Below are 18,349 nucleotides of genomic sequence, written 5' to 3'. Positions count from 1 at the left end.
GTACTTAATTTCTTGAGTGTGTTGGATAAATAACAATATATGTTAAAAGTACTTCAGACACTCTTTTGCCCCAAAAATTTAGCAATGATTCTACTGTGAGGTGGATTCTCCTAGTTACATAATATTAATTAACCAGAAGCCATTGAGTGGCAGAATGGACATCAGTTGCAGAAAAACCCTGATATCGGAGAAAGAAAACAAAGAAACTACAAAGAAGCTGTGTGATATCGACTTTGACAATTCCAGATGCCTGCGAAGAAAGATCCTGCATATGCCAGGAGCGGTTTCAAGTGAATGTGTATATGTGTGTGTGGGGGGGGGGGGAGGGTCCATTGTAAATGCAAGAACCTGTAGCATGCAACGTTTAAAAGTCCCGAGCCACAGCTGCCTGAAGGAATTGTGAGCAGGTGTTATTTTTCATGGAAGGCAATGGAGGGAAGTTATAATTAAGGCACCATGGAATCATTCAGGCAGAAGCAAAGGAAAAACATTTTAGTCTGCAGTGACTGGGAGAGGAATAAACAAATAACTAGGGCTGAGCTGATACCACTTTGAACCAATTACGATATTCTCAACAATTTCCACAGATACCAATGCCTGAAAATCGTAATATTAAAAGTTTTTCAAAATATTGATTAACATTAGTGTGCAATTATTCCAATCTAATTACATGCATCAACTTACTAAGATTTTTACTTTCACATGTTGACTGTGATAATATAAAAACAAAAACAAATGGGGCCATGATGTTTTATTGCGAGGATATAATAAAAACATTGAAAGCAATATGTTTCTTGATGATTAGATGAAAATGGTTATTTTTAATTATTTTATGTGCACGAGTCATATGCAACTCACGTGGTGCTAGAATGAATTATAACGCAACACACCACGTGACTTATATATGGTTCACAGCATTGTTGTTTTTTTCTGAGCATTGAGTCCTTTGTTATTTGTAACATGATTCTGATGTATACTACAGTACCGATATCATTCGAGGAGCTGGCCAGCAATAATTCAAGGCCAAATGCACAAATAGGAAAACTTAAAAACAGCTCATGAACGATTGATTGATTTCATTGATTGATTTGGTGTTTTAAGTCCACTTTATGCACAGTAAGGCTAATTGGGACTGGACCTACAGTTTAAAGTGTAATCCGAACCACTATGTGCCTCCGAGCTCATGAGCGGAAATGTTCTTTTGTGTACTTGTTATATTTAAGTGAAATTTAAAGGTAAAAATAAATATAAAAGAAGCTAATGTACATCTATTCATTTGGTCCACGCTTTTAAATTGTTTGTATTAATTGTAACAATAACAGCACCACTAAATAAGATTTTCACAAACCATCTACAAAATTTTGTCCATGGAGCAACTCTTCACGTGCGAGTTAAATACGCTTCATGAGGCTCCGGGTGTAAAAATCAAGTGAGTTAAATACAACTCATGTGGCAGTTAATGTGGTAAGATATTCAAGAATTACATCAGAATATTAAATTAAATGTTATCTTACCACAAAATTTGGTTTCCCACACAAAACTGGTGCAAAACAAAATGAAACTTGGAAATTTGCATAATTTTAAGGATAATTAGACTCCATGAAGGGTCGAATGGCATTTCTGCAGATCTGTGCAAGACCAGAATGCCGAGAAAGTATCGGCCGGTATAGGTCAATAAACTCCAACCCATATGAGAGAAAAATAAACAAAAGTTCCTGAACACCTTCAGTTTGAGGAAACATGAACGATTCACAGATTAAACTAAAAAATTACAGCACATATGCAGAGTATCTACCTTAGACCATACATTCATTAAAACACCTACATGTAAATACATTCCCAGGTGATAAGCCTCACTCACACTGACCTAAAAACTCCTGTATCAGAGAAAGCAACACCAGCAGGCTGGAGATTGAAACTGATTTGTTCACATGGAATTCACAAATGTCTCGATTTCAACTTGGCATATGAAGAAAATACAATTATGTGATTTCCATCCACTGCAATCAGGACTGGTGTAAACCACTAGGGTCAAAAACCAATAATTTTCTGAAATAAAATTAAAAAGAGATCAACGTTATTTCTTCTTATGTTTCATCAGAATTAACAATAAAGTTAATAAACAAGCAATCCTACGACACATAAATAGAACTATACAAATCATAAAATATGTATTTATGCTTAAAATCAAGTGTAATTCACCCACAAGAAAATGGAAAATTTTTGCATCGTTGATGAAGATTATGAATGTTATTTATGAACATTTTTTTGTTGTTTTTAGCTTGCAGAGATGTTATGGTGAAGTAATTAGTGGAATTATGTGGTACTGTTTTTCTACACATTTACCAACTCCAGAGATGCAAGCTATATGTGGGAAATAGTGTAGTGTGAATTGTTACTTGGAGTGGTGGTTTTAAAACATTGTATTCCTGACGAGGGGTAGAAAAATAAAGGTTGCCTATAAATGTTCACTTCGTGACTGAATTTTCATATCCAGTTCTAAAAAAAATATATTTTGAGTTCGGCTATGGAAATTTCAATTACGTTTTGTTAAATAATGAGTACAGTATGCATTTTTAAATGTTTGTGTTTTTTCTGTATTACGTGTGTATCATTAAATCAGAATAACAAACAAGCAATTATAAAATTTGGAATTTTGCTAGTCGAATTTTAAAATCTGCAGCAATATGGTAGAGATGGTCATGTATTAGGCCGGCTTAAGACGAAAGTATTTTCCTTAGCTTTTTTCTTAACAGTTAAACCATGACCAAAATGCTACCATGTAAACCTTAAGCAAAATTTTATGGCATTCTCAAGGATAGGATCTGTCCTATTTCCGTAGCATAACCAATCAGAAGTGAGCCTCTACGTCACAAGTGCAGATGTTATGGTGGTCAGGTGAGATGTAAACAATGCATCACTTCAAAATTTTTAAAAGCCGATAATTATTCAACCGAGACAAATAACATTTCCAATAAAATGGTATTCTGTACATGTTTTTCACTATTTTAATGCTTATACAGTGTGTTCCACTAGCTTTCGAAACCCAAAAAAACATTATAATTTCCAAACAAAAATACATTGGAAAATGAAATTCACTCTTGCAGTGATTGTGGTTTGTTTCTGTAGAGACAACCTTTAAGGAAACCCCATAAAAATAAATCCGGAGATGGCAAGTCTGGGGATCTTGGAGGCCACAATCATTTGGAGATGATTCAGTCATCAAAAAAGGACTCAAGTTCTGCCATGGACACGTTGGAAGTATGGCATGTCGCTCTGTCTTGTTGGAAATAACTGCGACGCAGTTATTCATCATCCAGCTGATTCACAAATGCACTGAAGATGTGTAAGTAAACTTGTGTGTATAACGTATCTTCAAAGAAGATGGGTCCAATGATACGCTGTCGGGAAATTGCACACCAAACTCCCACCTTCAATGGTCCTTTACGGCATCCAAATTCACGTTGTACGGTCTGATACGATCCCGATATCCAATATTTCTTTACAATGAACCCATGTTCTGGGTACCGATCCATTCTCGCGATGCAGGGACTGGCGCATCACACTAACCCACACGCACCACTTCCCCTGGTGCCACCTACTGTCTTTGTTTTGACACGTGCGTTTATGTTCAACCCTGTATCGTGTTCAGCATGAAACAAAGTACATGTATTGTGAATTTCATTTTCCTATGTATGCTTGTTTGGAAATTATAACTTTTTTTCGGGTTTGAAAGCTAGTGAGACACCCGTTACAACCGTCCTTTATGAACAAAAAGTTGCAGAAATACTCCGAGATAAGCAGCGCTTGAACTGAAGAATGTTAGCTGGTGGATGCGGTAATAGTTCAAATTGTTTTATGATTTTCTTCAAATCCTCCTAGCAGAAATACTACTTATCGTAGAATTTGTGCAATCATTGTCACACAAAATTTGATCTTTCCTTAAAGTAATCAGCACTGTTTGCATTAAAAAAAAAAGTTATTTATGTTGGAAATCTAGAAAGTGTACTTCATTAGCTACAAAATGAATTTTGTTTCAGGTCTCCAGCTCTAATGGGTTTTGAGATATTAAGGTTTCTGAAAAGTGCTACATGAGCAAAAAAAAGCCATGCACCATTTTGGAAAAATGGCTGCACCAGGAGAACTAAAGAAAATATTTTTTTTAAAACATAGGTTTTGATATCTAGAAACATGTACAAACATATGTACTAAAGATTAAATTTTTCTAAAATGGTCATGCAACCAATTTTTTTAAAATTGGTTATTTGACATGGAATGACCCTTTACTGACTTTATGTTAATGCTAAGAGAACCAAACCTGACCTGCCTAACATAACCACAAAACCTATATTGAACAAAATTTTAAGTAATTGCTAAAACTCTGCAGTATGTGTTAACAGACATAAATCGAAATTGAACCACATAAAAATTCATAGCATGATGAAATTGAAATAAAACAAAATGAACTTGGGCTGGGGATGCTCCCATGGTGACAATGAAACAGCTCAGGGGATGTTTTGCTAGCTGGGGGATACCATACTCCATCACTTTGAGCACTGAAGTTGTGATGTTTTTACTCTCACGTGGATCATACTTGGCATAAAACATCTTGGCCATTTGTGGTTCTGCATGCTAAAACACGCTTGTAATACATAAAACAACAAAATCCATAAATTATAAAAGAATTTGACGTAATTCCTAAGCGTGTACAGGAAGAAAAGGGCCCCCCAAAATTTCATTGATTTTGTTCATCATAGCTTACAAAACAATGCACGTTGTTAGATTATGTGATAATGGTTTTGAATGTTTATAGAATTTTCACAATTTTTGCAGAAGTATTAGGAACTGAATACTGGAAATGATTGTGGAAGGAAGATCAAAGCATGAAGAAACTAATTAGCTCAGGTAAAAGCTTCACTATGTATATTTACTGGAGAAATTATTATTTGGTAAATAGCTTACACAAGCACCTACGCATTGCTGAGAACAACCGTTCCTAGTTTATGGTAGAATAGGATAAGCAGTCCTGAGAGAGTTGTGTGAGGCTTAAAAGAGGATATCCTTCTTGAAACTGGATATTATGTGATCAGGTGTTGGAATGATTCATGAGCACTAATTTAATGTTAAGATAACTAAACCTGACCTACAATATCTAACAACAAAAGCATGCACGGATATGCAATTAACACTTGACCTGCTTAACCTACCAATGTAATACCCCTTTGCACACCATGCATGTTAATAGATGGCAGCAGTAGTCCATCCAAAACAACAGTAAAGGAATGGGTGCTAGCAAACAAAGAATCACATAGGAGTGTATGGAAGGGAAACTTCTCCAGAAAACATGCAATTAATAATCATGACGACTTTGAAGTGTGTTTTAACAGACATGAATAGAAATCAAACCATGTAAAAAATGTGTGTAGAGTCCAGCACAGATATTTCTGCCGTGCAATGTGCAACACAACTCAAGAAGCAGTGTTGCTAATGGAGAAGATAGAAAAATCGCTGCAGTGCGCCGATGCACAGCTGTTACGTACAACAAGAAAATTAGAGAATTCAGGTCTATCTAACGTTGAGTTTTAAACAACATGCATTATACCAGGACTAGGATTAATATGTACTAACAAGTGGCTTTGTATGTAGCTACATACATATGGACAAAAAATTTGCAAAATATGAACTAACACATACGTAAAATTACCAAAAATGCTGCAAAGAAGACTTCTTCATACGATTCCTTATTTGAGTGACTTCAAACAAAATAAAAAAAATATTATTTTCCATTGCATTATTGCACTGGTGGCATTCTAACTGTTCACTCCCAAAACCCGTATACACTGGTACGGAACTGCAACGGCAGATAATAACATGCCAATGTGTTAAACTGCAACAATTGGACCACAACACTCCGCCTCAACCAGCATTATTATTTCCTCTCTGAGATAGGCGACAGTTGGTTGCCTTTGTTGTACATTTACAAACGATGCCGGCTTCCAAAACAATAACAACATATACTGCCACTAGATGATAAGCTGCGCAGCTTTTTCTTTTCCTATGAACCAGGGCCGGTGCGGTGGCAGCTCCATTTCGACCCCCACAATCGTTACACAGGAACAGGAAATTGAAAATGAATATATTCCTAAGTAAAACATCAAAATATAAAATAAATAATGAGACTTCTTATGCTATTTCAATAGTATTAAGCGCAAAGGAATATCTCGCTCGACTAGTTTTCAATAGGCTTATTTTTTTTCTTCTCTTCAAATTTTGCCACCCTGAAAATTTGCCGCTCTGGGGGAGGGGGGTGGCACAGTTCGCCCTCCCCTTCCGCCGGCCCTGCTATGAACTTGGTCAACCATCAATGCATGGCAATTTTAACACAGATAACAATATGTATCGCATTAAGCAGCAAAAATGACAGCCTCCTCTATGCCATTTCTACAAGAACACGTGCCGGAGCCAAAACTTGAAATGCTGTTGGAGCCACATATTTATTTTGAACAATTTCAATATTATGAAATATGAACAATTTGTGAATTAAACCTGTTGAAATATGAAGGGCCAGGGGGAAAAACGATGAATGTTCATTCGAGACAATTTGCCAGGAAATGAAAAACAAAGTATTTCTTTCCATAAGAACGTTAATATATGCCAAAATAATAATGCGTTTTTCAGGCACGTTTTTCAGCGTTTCCCAACCAAGGCCGTTCTCATTCTTATAGTACAGCTTCTGAACTATCAGATGGCGTTGCGATCTCAAAATGGGCGAAAAATCGACATTCATCGTTTTTCCCCCTGGCCCTTCATATGTAAAATTAAGTATATTTTCCTTAAATATGTAAAAGTAAGTATTTATTAAAGTTAGAAATATGGAAAAATATTGACAATAAAATGTACCTTAAATCACTACAAACATTACTATTCGGAAAGATATCACAAAATTTCAGTGATATTTTCGTCAAACTAAAAGTATGTATTTACCTATAAATCCTAGAACTGATTATAATCAGTAGATAACATTGGACACAGCTATGGGTTCAGTAAATTTTCTACAGTTCAGAAGCACCCAGACACAACGTCAAACCGGTCAAATACTATAAAATAAAAATATGGTGCTTCCAATCCAACCAAACTCACAGTCATTCCATGACAGAAATAGTGCTTCATTATTACAGTTGGCAACACTAGTTACTAGCTAGCCAATGAACATGCACTGCATAAAAGAAGCAACCACTACACCGTGCTATATTGCCACATTACCGTCCCTGCCGAACGGTGTGAACTGCGAGCTGGAGCGCTTTTCAATTGTTTTCAATGATGTTTGCGCGAGTGTGTCCAGGAATGGAATGACAATACAGCAACAATAGCGAAAGTTGGCGAGCATGGTAGAACACGTGATGCTAAGAGAGAGGGAGACGAAATGAAAATTGGTATCTACGCAACCATGATTAGTTTGGTATTAAACAGAATCAGAATTTGAGCCCTTGATGTGTCAGATTATATTATAAAGAGAATTATCACAAGTATCTGATGGTAAGAGGTGGTAGACTTGCTCTGGCATGAGTGACCTTGCTGTGGTGAGGTGTTATTATTTATGTACATGAATTTAATTCACGAGTATGATTGTGACATTGATAGATTTTATGTTATTGTAAGTTTAGGAATGTTACTTGAATGCTTTTAGAATGGCCATGAACTTTTTTTGGCTTTATGTGTGTGCACATAACAATATTTTGGTGAAAACTGTGAAGGTAAAGTGCTCTGGGATACAACTTGGCCTGCGTTTGTAGTATGTTATAAGTGTGCCACTTTTCACCTTGCAATCACAGCACAAAATGCATATTTCCAAGATATGTACATTTCTTGACTATTGTTTCTTTGTGACAGAACCAGTTTTATTTTAGGAGTGATGCATTATGGGTAAATTTCTCGTAAGGGACAGACAGCTGAAATTTGCTAGTTCATTTAATTTCAATATTCGTACCCTTCGTATTCTGCATTGAGAAACATTGCTGAAGGTGGCATTTCGCTTATTTGCGACATATAGAGTAAGTTTTCTTCCTTTCTTTTTGCCTTCGGTAACACATAAAATGGTGGTCACAGTTTCACTACTGTACTCGGCATGCAGTGTTTCCACCTCAATGCACCCAAAAACACCTACATAGCTCCACAAACCATTTCCGGTAAGGTTAGGTTAGATAGGGTCACGTATAGGTTACAATAGTTAAAAATTGGTTAAAAAAAAATATGTGTAGCCCCACACACCATTCTCGCATAGCCCCACAAACCATTTGCAGAAACGTACCTTCTTCAGTAAAAAAACACACATGTTTGAAAACACTGACCGGGATTACGTCATTACACACAGGCTACGTCCACCTGGATGTAAATGGATGCAAGAACTTCCGTGCATCGGTCACACATTTATATCGAAAAATAGATTATTTACCGGCAAAATTTAATGAACGATGCAAGAAAACACTTCCCCGAACTTCCAGAAGTATACAGAAACTGCATTCGGTAATTAATTTGTCCTGTAAATTTGATGAAATCCGTCTGTCCCTTACGAGAAATTTACAGACTTATGTAACGTGAGCATATGATTTTTTTTAGTGTGCATACAACATGCCTTTGCAAACAAAAAATTAAGAAAGTAGCCTGGAATAGGAAGTACTCTACTTACGTGCATCACAGTTTGGGATCAAATATCTCAGCCATTTATGGTTCTCGTCTACAAACAAACTGTGCCACATAAAACATCAAAATCTAATGAAAAATAACTCAATACATTCCCATGAGGATATGTTTGGTAAGGGCCCCATACAACTCAAGCAGATTTTGTGTAAATCATTCACAAAATTTTTCTTCTATTTTAATACAAGGGATCCTAGTTTGGTTCTGGATAACAATTATACAAATTGTTCTAATTATATATGTACTACTAAAATAATATTTTTGATATAAATGTAACTCGGGTGGTAGATGTTAAAATGGTGCTGTTAGCCCAATGCATCTCATCGAGAATTACATTGAATTCTTTTAATCAAGAGAAATTGATGATTTACGTAATTAAAAAGGAGAGTAACACTTTCGTATAGCGGAAATGGCTTTCTTAATTTTTACATAAGAAAGTACTTACGCAAATCATTTTCTCTAGCATTGTTGAAGTTCGGGAATGTAGTTTTGATCCATTTTAATACGAAATCATGTGTTTATCTGCGAAAATAAATCTCCGACACGTTATTGCTGCTGCCACCATTTGCTTTCTGCATGTGAGCACAATGTTCCGTGTGTTACATGATGTAACCCGCAGTAAGCATTTCAAACCTCACTGTGTTTTCACTATAACATGACGTATCGAGTATTTTTATTTTTTAATTTTTTTTAAACTATGGCTGCCTAACCTAACTTTACGGGAAATGGTTTGTGGGGCTCGTCAATGGTTTGCGAGGTATTAGCATAATTTCAAATCTGGGCATGAAAGTAGGTATTTTTCAGTGAACAAGGTTGCAACACTGCATAAATCGACAAAACAGTCGCACAACACGCGATGAACCAGTACGCTATCGCCACAATATGTGTACTCGTAAATGTAAGAAATAGACATTATTTTCGTTAGCATCCGCAATGCAGAATAGTACGTAGTTCCAGTGCACGGAAAACACAAATAACGGAGATATTTGATCTCAAAGTTTTATTGGTAAAAACTGCTTGTATGCACACTAAAATAGTTAAAGAACATGTTGGAAATTGCTATCAACTTCAAATCTATCAACTTAAAATTACAGCTGCTGTTGTGGAATGATATTTTGGGTAATACACTCAGTTGTGTGAAGCATTCTGCTTCATGTTAAGGTAACAGACGTACATTATTTCACAATAACACATATCTGTGAGCTAAAAAACAATGCAAAACATTCATAAACAACATAATCTTCACAACCCATGCAAAATCTTTCACTTTCTCGATTGTGTAGAGAGGGTCAAGGGTACCGACAGAATGCCATAAAATGCTCATTTTCATAGCTGAAAAAATTCTAACATTGGCTTCTTGTAATGAAAGAAATATGCACAAACACATGGAAATACAACAGTAATTTTAGTGGCAGTAAGACTGAAGAATATGGGCTGCTTAGGAGGAATGTGATTCCTAATTTTATGGTAATAGTTTAAAGTTATTAATCGAGAAAAGTTATTTTCAAGGTGCGGAAATGTGTAATTTTCGAAAAAACGAGAAATAAGAGTTCAGGTTAGGAGAAATAAAGAGTTCAGGGTGGGTGCTCTTGAAATCGGGGCACACATCTAGTGAAAGCAAAAAATGCCTACGTTGTTAGGTAGCTAGGTCTAGTTTACGTCCTTCTTGCCCATTTACGTCCATCTTGCGCACTCCTTCTTGCCCGTTTACAAAACCGTACTAGCAGACAGCCAGCGCTCCGGCATCCATAGGGTAAGTAAGTTTTTCTTTTTACAATTTCTGTCACTAACCATTCATGGGAAGGAGGTATGCCTACGAGGTTAGGTTAGGTTCCATTAGCACTCATTTCACCCCTATATATGTGCTTCATCATCGAAAAATGTCCTCAGTACGTTCAATCACACACATCCGGACAACATCGGTCTTTCTCGATTTTCTCCTCGAGGAAATTTTTCCTCGCCTTGGGATTTACTTTGTTGAATTCCTTATACAATAACCTTTCCAATGATATATGACACGTATTCCTTATGAACAGGACGTAAACTAGACTCTTACCCTAGGTTTAGTTCTCTTAGCCTAAATAATAATTTGTCATTGTATTTATGCTAATGAAACCTAACCTAACAGGCCTAACCTAACCTTGTAGGAATTCCTCGTTTCAAATAATGAATGGATGGAGAAATGAGCCGAAAAATACATTGCTTTTAGTAGCAGGAAAAACATTTTTTCCCACAAAAATATAAGAGTAATCGGAAAAATAACACCAGAAAATGGAAGTAGAATGTACGTACTTTCAGGGGATATAAATTTTGTTCGTCTATGTAAAAGCAGCCCACGTTCTGCAGTGAGACCTTAGTGGCTCCAAAAATTAATTTTGCAGAATTATCACCGGCATCATGACTGTTCCACATACAAAACAGCAAAATATTTTAATTTTTTTTTTCAGAAAAAAATATTGTAAATTACAACCTATACCTAGATTGAGACATGACTATTTAGTGTTTCCATACTTGAACCAAATACGAATTATGTTATTTACTGGTAAATATGACTTCTTTCTACCCATAAAATGTTTGAATACAACAATTCAGTGTGAAAATGGACAAGTTGCTACAGTACGAAATAATAGCGTATGATCATTTCACAAATACACCCACTTGTCCGAGGACTGGTCTCTAATACCCGATTTTTAATTAACGGCAAATATATCAGTTTAAACAAGAGTAACCAAACATTGTTTTACTGAACTTTAAGGAATCACGAACTTGGAAGGCATGCCTGTTGTATGAGGGATAAACACTGTCAATGTTTTCTGGTCTTGTACGCTGACCAACACCACCATAATATTTTATCTGAAAATTATGTGACTAACGGATTCTTTGTTTAAGGTTATAGGGATGAATGGAAAGTACATAATACGATTAAATACATTACTTGGTACTTAATTAAGTGCAATAACACTATTCTCTAATTTTCCTCGCGAGATATACCTGTCGTCATATGTGATTTACATTTTTGGAGCGAAATTTTATATTTTAGTGATTGAAGCATTTACAATAATCATTTCCTACAAAAGAAGCAAATTAAAAATGTATAAACTGTATTCATTACGATAAATAGGAACAATGTTTCCCGCTTTACAAACTTACAGCTTCTCTACCGTAAGATGGCGGTGTAAACTTAAACTAAACAAATGAACGTCAAGAATTCATAGCAACGAGTTAGAATGCACCAACTTTATCAAACTCCCATCTCTGACATAACGAAAACTTGCAAAGTGGGAGGTAGAATTTTATATCCCCACGTTCGGCACGGGAAATTTTCCGATACTGTGGAAAACGGGGCTGTTGTTGCCAAACCCTTCGGTAGCACCGCCACCCAGCTTAGCTCCTAAAATATTTCGTTCGTCATTTGGTTCCCCTAAGCTTTACGTTGGAGCGCAATGGGAGGCTATTCAAACGTTATTTTCAAAGACGGTAAGTTTTTCTCATGTCGATCAAACATATGTAGAACTTGAAGATTATGTAGGAAGTGATAAGTTTCGGAAAATTACATTCTCCTGAATCTAAATATTAATACGTATTAATTAAATTAAGAAGGCAACATACCTTGTTGTCCGCTATCCGAACTTCACTTGTTTCAAGTGATAGATCCCATAATGCACTACAATATGACGCCATCCGATTCATGTTGCTGATTGGTCAGTTCTACGAAGCATAGCGTCGTCTGTGATAAAACGTGCAATTTGCTTTTGAAAGTTGTTATGGCTAAGATGTTAAGTTTCGAAAAATATTAGGCACCAGGTCCATCAAAAGGTGTAAAGGACATTTACTGAAAGTTACGAAAGAGGTACGTATGTATTCATAGTTACTACAAATTTGAAGCGTTGGCAATAAATATGTATTCATACAAATGACTTTCAACTTGGCAAATGGCGTCGGTATTAATAAAATTGATATTCGACTACTATTAAACTTAACATTTTATGAAGTACATTAATATGAAAGTGAATATACAAATTATAGAAACATAATGTAACCTATCATAACATTTTTACTGCACAAATAATCATTTTGCGAGGAAAAGAATCATTAGTTTGTAACTTTATGAAGTAGGCAAACTTGGAATACGAATGTCATACTGCGAATGCAAGGTGCATAATTTCTTCAGACTGTTTTTGTTGTATTATGGAGCGATTTATGAATTGTTATGTGTAATATATTTCCTATACTGCTTCGTTGAGGCACTGACTTCTCATTGCGACGTGAAGGTGAAAAGATTTCACCGAAAGGGGTGATTGAAGGATGCTACCCTGAGAAACACTAACATGTACACAGTGGTGCAAAATGTTGCACTGTCACTATGACAGTTGAATCTATAGAGATGAAACTTTCGAAACATTAATTAATGTGGTATTTATAGTCTTGGCCAAAGTTCCGATTGTTTAATTATGAACTAATCACAGTACGTGCGCATTTGTTTCATGGTTTGATTTCCATTTATGTTTGTGAACATAGTTCATCTGCTTGGTTATTACTTAACTGCATATTTTCTGGAGAATGGTATATTCTTTCGTATAGTCCTAAGTTCATATTTGCTGGCAGCCATTAGTTTAATATATCTTCAGTGGGACTACTACTGCCAATATGTCAGGTGACAAAACGTGTATAGGATTACTACATTCCTAAATGCTGTTTTTAGGCTAGGCAGGTAAGATTTAGCCTTCTGGTAATGAAATGATTCAATATCTGGTCATAAGCTGCAAACCCTCTTTGAGCCTTGTGTGCAAAATCCACTAGTATGCATTGTCCGAGATGAACATAAACCAAGATTGGCTGCTTGCATTAGAAACTTTTCATACATAGTGGCCTCTTAGGTAATTGTTCTGAATGTGTAATTTTTTTTTCTCAAAGTTTCATGGGAGAAAGACAAATATTGGGGAATTGTGGAAGATAAAATTCAAGTTATGCCTTTTTCCATAAAATAGTGTCAACTTTTCATTTGTCTTCTTGTTTCGCTGTGTAACAGACAATATTGCGTGCCCTCGTCAAGGATCATCGCGTGTTGTGCAAAATTACGTACTATTATGATTTTTTACATGTTTCCAAGATTCTTGCATGATTACCTCCACAAATCATGCTCAATAAGGTTAGGTTAGGCAAACACAGTTAAAACATAAAATTGGTTTACGACATAAACAGCCAAAATTACGTGCTATTATGATTTTTTTTTGCATGTTTCCAGGATTCTTGCATGATTACCTCCACGAACCATGCACAATAAGGTTAGGTTAGGCAAACAAAGTTAAAAAAAAAAGGTTATGGCATTGACAGCCAAAATTACGTACTATTAGGATTTTTACATGTTTCCATGATTCTTGCATGATTACCTCCACGAACCATGCACAATAAGTTTAGGTTAGGCAAACACAGTTAACAGAAAAGTTTCTCATTAATTATGTAGTATTGTCTGAACACCTCTCACTCGTTTATTTCATTAATTTTAGCATTGATACTTACCTATTTTGCACTGCGGAAGATTCTTTAAGGTGAAGTTATGCCCTTTCCCATAAAATAGTGTCAACTTTTCATATTACGAGTCATTATTTGTCTGGTACTACTTTACTATACCGGAGACACCTATCAATGATTTATTTCACAATTTTTTACATTGATAACGTACTATTCTGCGTTGCAGAACATTTCTTTAGGTGAAAAAATGGAATTCTAACGAAAATAATGTATATTTCTTATATACGATATCTCCACGAACCATCATGGGGACGAGGTATGACTACTAGGTTAGGTTAGGTTCCATTAGTACTCCTTTCGTTCAATTTAGCATATACGGACAACATCGGAATTACAAATTCCACGGCATGTTTCACACCCGGCAACAACTTCACGACACATCCTCGACACATTATGTTGTAGCAGCAGCAATAGCGCGCATTGTACTCTCGTGCAGAAAGCAAATGGCGGCAGCAGGAATAGTGCGTCGGAAATAGATTTTCGTAGAAAACCACATGCATTTGCATTAAAATGGATCAAACCTACATTCCCGAACATCAACAACGCTAGAGAAAATGATTTGTGTAAGTACTTTCTCCTGTAAATTTGAAGAAATCCGTCTCCGGTATAGTAAAGTGTTACCATTTGTCTTCCTTGTTTTGCTTGTGTAATAGACAATATGGCGTGCACTCGTCAAGGATCATCGTGCCTCGTGCTTGTGTTTTGTTAATTTGCAGTGTGCTAGCAGTGTTTCAAACCTAATGACCGAAAATTACGTACTGTTATGATTTTTTTACATGTTTCCATGATTCTTGCATGATTACCTCCACGGTTAGGTTAGGCAAACACAGTTAAAAAGAAATTAAAAAGGGTTTACGACATAAGCAGACAAAATTACGTACTATTACGATTTTTTTTACATGTTTCCAGGATTCTTGCATGATTACCTCCACAAACCATGCATGATAAGGTTAGGTTAGGCAAACACAGTTATAAAAAATAATTAAAAGGGGTTTAAGACATAAAGAGCCACTATGTTTCGAACATATGGTTCATGATTTCAGGAAACAGAAAGCGTGTTTGGAAACACTGACACATGGTTACATCATTGAACGCAGGCAAATAGCAAGGAAATGGCAGCAATTGCCTGTGCGTGTTGGAAATATTTCTCAAGAAAGAAAAAGGAATTCCAGGTCAGAAAGCTTAAATGATCAAAGAAAACACCTTCACAAACTTCCACAAAATTAGAGAAATTGATTAAAGTAAGTAGTTTGTTCTGTAAAAATGAAGAAATCCGTTCGGCCAATACTACATATTTATCAGTAATACTTCTGTTTGGAGTTCCGAAAAGTGCAATATATTTGGAAAAAAAAAGATTTAAAAACCACTTTAAGCAAACATCTGTGCATGTCATCGACAAGACATTTTTCTTTCATAGGGGAGAGAAAAAATATGAGGGAATAGTAATAACGATTGTGAATGTAAGTGTGAATCTTCCTGAAAGCAATTAGCTGTACCCCTTAGGGTGGGTTGCATCATCTTCGCTTAACGTCTCATCCCTCACTTAACACCATTTTGGGGTTGTTCAATGTCCGCCTAACGTTACCTAGCACTTAAAGTCCCGTGTAACGTAAGTGGTGATCGGGGCTCCACCTGTCACGTTAAGTGCCGGATAAACATGGCAAAGCAGTACACTGTGCAGCCAACACATACGTGTAGTACCTAGTATAATCTGTTTGCACTTTTACAGTTGATGGAATGGCAAAGTCTTGATCAGCTGTTGTAAATTGCAAAAATTTGCTGCATGTTTTGCATTACCAACTAACAGGAAACAATGCAGTTTGATAATTATCACAGGCATGGCAATAAGTAAAGCAATGTTTATAAATATATGTGCAAAAATAAATATTAGGTGGTCATTTTCGTGTGTGTTCCGAAAATGTTATATATTGATATTAGCATTAGCAGTTTCACTGTAATTTCGTAAGTAGGATTTCAGTGCATGCGGGTACAGATGTATAAATAAAAACTACTGTTCCACACTTGAAGGTTAAAGTAATGCGTTTGATGCTTGCAAAATTGTATTCAAATTTCATTCCAAATAAATGAATGTGTGTTTGCTTTCCTGTAACAGATTTCTTTAAACAAACAACACAATGCACAAAATGTACACCATGCATCAGTTGTTTTTTCGCAAACCTAGTAATTTGTAGGTAATCTTTAAAATTAAAATGCATGTAATATTATTCTAGTCACTTCTGTCACCATTGGTGTGAATGTAACATTGCAAATCAACTAGTAACGTGTTGTTTCTGAATAATAACTGGCAAAGGCTGCACATATAATATTACTGTCCAGTTCATACATATGCACAAGCAAAAATTTCCGAATTCTGATGTTTTGTACACACACACACACACATGTACAATGTCAACCTTTCAAGCAACCTACATTGGATGTGATACCAATCTTTAAAGAAACATATATATGTACATGTGTGATTTTGTATCTTAGAATTGTACTGTTAACAAGCATGTTGACACGCATGTAGAAGGAACAATTTCCTACTGTTTTTGTACCTAACCTACCCTAATATACATGGGAGTGCATGAGACGTAAATATCATTTTTTTCTTTCTATTTTTTACTATTTAATTACATTGTGCGATATTTTGTAGTTTAACTTTAGGACAGGCAAAAAAAAATGAGAGGTACAGCAGTATCTTTACGGCATTGATATGTATATACAAGGAACAATTTCCAAATGGTGTTATGTTTCATATCATCATTGTAATAAACCTTGCACAATCTGCATGCCTGAAGATGCATAAAACGTGAACTCAAGTTTTTTTTTTTAAAAAAAAAAAACATTCATATGCAATACACGTGATCTTGTATTTGATTTTACAATATAACTGGCCTAAAAAGACTAGCGGCTAAGGACAGCATTAGCACCTTGGGAAATACATGCTAACAATACCAAACCTGGCCTGCCTAGCCTAACCACGTAGGCATATAATAGCATAAATAAGCATAGAAATATGTTTGGCAAGTTATAATTTGTTTTTTTAAGCTATTATATGCATTCGCGGATAGGTTAGGTAGGCCATGTTTGGTGTATGTAGGCATGTATTTCCCAAGGTGCTAATTCTGTCCCTAGCTGCTCGTCTATGAAGGAGCACAGCTTGTACGTACAAGGTATATTTTCCAGGTGGATATTAGTGTTTTTTGTAAACAAATATATACGTTCTTGCACTGCACTAATATATAACGTTGCATAAAACTAACTATCTGAAAGTATATACAGCCTGAAGTTTCTTCTTTTTTCTTAATAAGAATAAAACATGCGTACATACAATACTACGGTACTTTACATTACTATTTCATTATTCCTTTTGTGCTAATATGATAGTTATTCCCAAAACGGTACCTTGTACATAGTAGAACCATTGATTAACTTCTTTTTTTTGTGTTTTGAATAATTTTCATTTTGCATAGTTATTACTCAACAAACTTTCAATATTAATTTTGCACAAAAACTGCATTATAATAAGAGGAAACTCATAAGGTGGTCAACGTTGATAATACTGATACTAGTTATTCGCTAAAGATGGAGTTACGGGTTGATAAATTAGTAAGAGCAGAATAGAAGATTGCTCTTCTCATCCCATATATTTACATGAACTCAGATATGTCACCCTTGCACTAAAAATTTAAAATATGTAACTTCCATTTGTTACGACTTCGTAAAATTTTGGTCACTGTTTAATATGAAAAAAAAAAGTTACTGTATGTCTTACTGAAAGATAAGACGAGGAATATTCTTTTTTGCATTATGTTAATTGGAGTACGTGGAAAATAATTTGAAAGTTTTGTAAGAATAACTCCCCACTATTTCAAACTTCAAAAGATTACGGGTTATATTGTAACATATAACATATATTTGATATTAAATGTGAGTACGCACATGCATTACCTACTTCGGTCAGCTGTTTCATTTTATTGCAATAAATGTTTTGTTTTTTAAAACATATTTCAGTTGAAAGAGCATGCATTCGGAATTGACAAGCAGACATTACCACATAATAAACAAGCAAAACACAATTGAAAATTCAACTTTCTCCAGTATCTGTTGCCAGGTC

General features: G+C 35.5%; 2 protein-coding genes across 5 annotated transcripts in view; one reads left to right on the top strand and one right to left on the bottom strand.

Annotated features, from left to right (window-relative positions):
* LOC145980628 (uncharacterized) overlaps window positions 1–11,982 on the bottom strand; it is a 127,645-nt gene extending 115,663 nt beyond the window's left edge. Inside the window, exons 1-2 of one of the 3 annotated variants that reach the window (XM_083113681.1) lie at window positions 11,935–11,982; window positions 1,868–2,049 (exon numbers count right to left, since the gene is read on the bottom strand). The gene's annotated coding sequence lies outside the window, so the exon portion shown is untranslated. Of the gene's footprint in view, window positions 1–1,867; window positions 2,050–11,688; window positions 11,824–11,847 lie in introns of those variants that run through there. The other 2 variants (XM_083113669.1, XM_083113674.1) reach the window with 2 other exon arrangements.
* Window positions 11,983–12,414: 432 nt separating this feature from the next.
* The window catches only part of LOC145984201 (thioredoxin reductase 1, cytoplasmic-like), a 60,609-nt gene continuing 54,674 nt past the window's right edge, over window positions 12,415–18,349 (top strand). For both annotated transcript variants that reach the window (XM_083117728.1, XM_083117727.1), the window contains exon 1: window positions 12,415–12,547. The gene's annotated coding sequence lies outside the window, so the exon portion shown is untranslated. The remainder of the gene's footprint in view (window positions 12,548–18,349) is intronic.

Source organism: Lepisma saccharinum, chromosome 2 (assembly GCF_977018435.1).
Source record: "Lepisma saccharinum chromosome 2, izLepSacc3.1, whole genome shotgun sequence".
Lineage (NCBI taxonomy): Eukaryota > Metazoa > Arthropoda > Insecta > Zygentoma > Lepismatidae > Lepisma > Lepisma saccharinum.
This window is presented reverse-complemented; position numbering and strand designations above follow the sequence as displayed.